General features: G+C 34.9%; 1 pseudogene; it reads left to right on the top strand.

Annotated features, from left to right (window-relative positions):
* Window positions 1-650: 650 nt before the first annotated feature.
* On the top strand, window positions 651-1,159 carry LOC110582268 (annotated as a pseudogene).
* Window positions 1,160-2,884: the final 1,725 nt, after the last annotated feature.

Here is a 2,884-nt window from a genome sequence, read left to right as displayed (position 1 = left end):
AAACGATGTCATTTACAATAGCATCAAAATAATACAATACTTAGAAATAAACCTAACTATGGAGGTGAAAGACTTGTACACAAAAAAATAAGAAAATATTGCTGAAGTTTTAAAAGACAAAAATAAATGGAAAGACATCCCATATTTATGGATTTCAAGGTTTAATATTATTAAGATGGCCATACTACCTAAAATGCTTTACTGATTCAATACAGTCCCTATCACAATCCCAACATATTTTTTTCAGAAATAGAGAAAACATTCTAAAATCCATATGGAATCTCAAGGGAACTCAAATAGCCAAAACAACTTTGAAAAAGAACAAATTTGGAGGACACACTTCCTGATTTCAAAACATTACAAAGTTACAATAATCAAAACACTGTACAGGCATAAGACAGACAAATAGACCAATGGAATAGAATAAAGATCCTAGCAATATGTCTTTGCATATATGGTCAAATTATATTTAACAAAGGTGCCAAGAACATTTAATGGGGAAAGGACGTCTTATCAACAAATAGAGATGGGAGCTTTTCTGCCTGCTTCTCCTCCCACTGAGTGCCACCCAGGCTGTACCATGGACTCAGAGCTCCCAGCTCCTGCTAATCTAGCGTCACGCTCCTCTCTTTCCAGCTTCTATTATAATCATCTACCCGGACCTCATCAGCCATGATGAGATGTTCTCCAATATCTGCAAGATCCAGGAGATCATGGATGGCCTGTGCCTGGAGATAGACGGGAAGATGGTTAGTAGGACAGAGAGTAACAATGATGACTTGCTGCTCATTGGTGGAAATGCCTCCACTGAAGGCCCTGAAGGCAACGGTACTGAAAGCACAGAAATCACTGGTGCTGATATTGTCATGAACCATCACTTGCAGGAAACCAGCTTTACAAAAGAAGCCTACAAGAAGTACATCAAAGATTACATGAAATCAACCAAAGGCAAACTTGAAGAACAGAGGCCAGAAAGATGAAAAGCTTTTATGACAGGGGCTGCAAAACAAATCAAGCACACCTTTGCTAATGTCAAAAAACCAGTTCTTTACTGGTGAAAACATGAATCCAGATGTTTGCTTTGCTGGACTACCATAAGGATGATGTGACCCCGTATATGATTTTCTTTAAGGATGTTTTAGAAATGGAAAAGTGTTAAGGAAATGGCTATTACTTTGGATATATCACCTGTTGTCATAACTGGCTGATGCTCTTCATCCACACAACACCAGGACTTAGACAAATGGCACTGATGTCATCTTGAGCTCTTCATTTATTTTGACCTTGATTTATTTGGAGTGGTAGCATTTTTTATTATTATTATTATGTTCAGTTAGCCACTGTATAGTACATCATTAGTTTTTGATGTAGTGTTCAATGATTCATTAGTTAGTTGTGTATAATACCCAGTGCTCATCACAACACGTGCCTTGTTTTTAAGAGAAAAAACAGATCATGTAGGTTGTCTAAAAATAAATTGCATTTAAATTCATTTGAGAGAATGTCTCATAGTTTAATACATATTTAAATCCATCTTGTGTAATGTCCTGGTGAAGCTAGAGCCTGGTTGTAGACTACTGCTAGGAAGCATAAGACTGTCTGCAGATAATTTCTACACTGAAAAAGTACTCTGGGACAGGTATATAAAAAACAAGAACCAGAAGTTTTAATTCTGAGTTCAAGTAAAGGGAAAGACCATGCTCATAGCTGTGCCAACATTTGAAGTGGATTCCTTACACATTTTATTACCTACAAATGGAAATAGTCAACTCTGGAAGAGATTACCAAAAGAATAAAAAGAGCCTAATACAGTTGGAAGCAAAAACAAAAACAAACACACACACAAATGGTGATGGGAAAACTGGGTATCTATATCCAAAAGAAATTGGGGCCCTTATCTTGTACCATATACAAAAATTAACTCAAAATGGATTAAAGACCTAAATGTAAGAACCCAAATTATAAAATTCTTATAGAAAACAAAAGGGGAAATCTTCATAAATTGGACTTGGCAATGATTTCTTCAATATGACACCAAAAGCACAAGCAACAAAAGCTAAAGTAGACAAATGGGACTACATCAAACAAAAAAACCTTCTGTGTATCAAAGAGCACAATCAACAGAATGAAAGGTAACCTATGGAAGGGGAGAAAACAATTGCAAATTATATATCTAATAATAGATAAATATTTAGAATTTATAAAGAACTCCAACTCAACAACAAAAAATCAAATAATTTGATTAAAAAATGGGTAACAAACTTGAATATACATTTCTCCAAAGATATATACAAATGGCCAACAAGCATATGCAAAGATGCTCAACATCACTAATCATCAGAAATGCAAATCACTACATCAAAAACTAATGATGTACTGTATGGTGACTAACATAATAAAAATTTTTAAAAAAGAAATGTAAATCAAAACCATTATGTGATACTACCTTATACCCATTAGGATGGCTACTATAAAAAGAAAAACACATAACAACAAGTTTCAGCAAGGATGTGGAAAATTGGAACACTTAAGAAATGCCAGTGGGATTGTAAATGGTGCAACCACCATGGAAAACAGTATGGAGGGTCCTCAAAAATTTTAAAATAGAATGACCATACTATCTAACTATCCTACTTCTGAGTACATATCTGAAATAATTCAGGTTTTGAAGAGCTACCTCCATGCCCATGATAATAGCAGCACTAATCACAATAACCAAGAGGTTGCAGCAATTTAAATGTCTAATGCAGGATGAACGGATAAACAGAACGTGTATGTGTACAGTGGAATTTTATTCAACATTAAGAAGGAGAGAAATCCTGTCAGATGCTTCAACACAAATGTAACCTTGATGACATGCTAAGTAAAATTAGCCAGTTACATA

This window comes from Neomonachus schauinslandi, chromosome X (assembly GCF_002201575.2).
Source record: "Neomonachus schauinslandi chromosome X, ASM220157v2, whole genome shotgun sequence".
NCBI lineage: Eukaryota > Metazoa > Chordata > Mammalia > Carnivora > Phocidae > Neomonachus > Neomonachus schauinslandi.
This window is presented reverse-complemented; position numbering and strand designations above follow the sequence as displayed.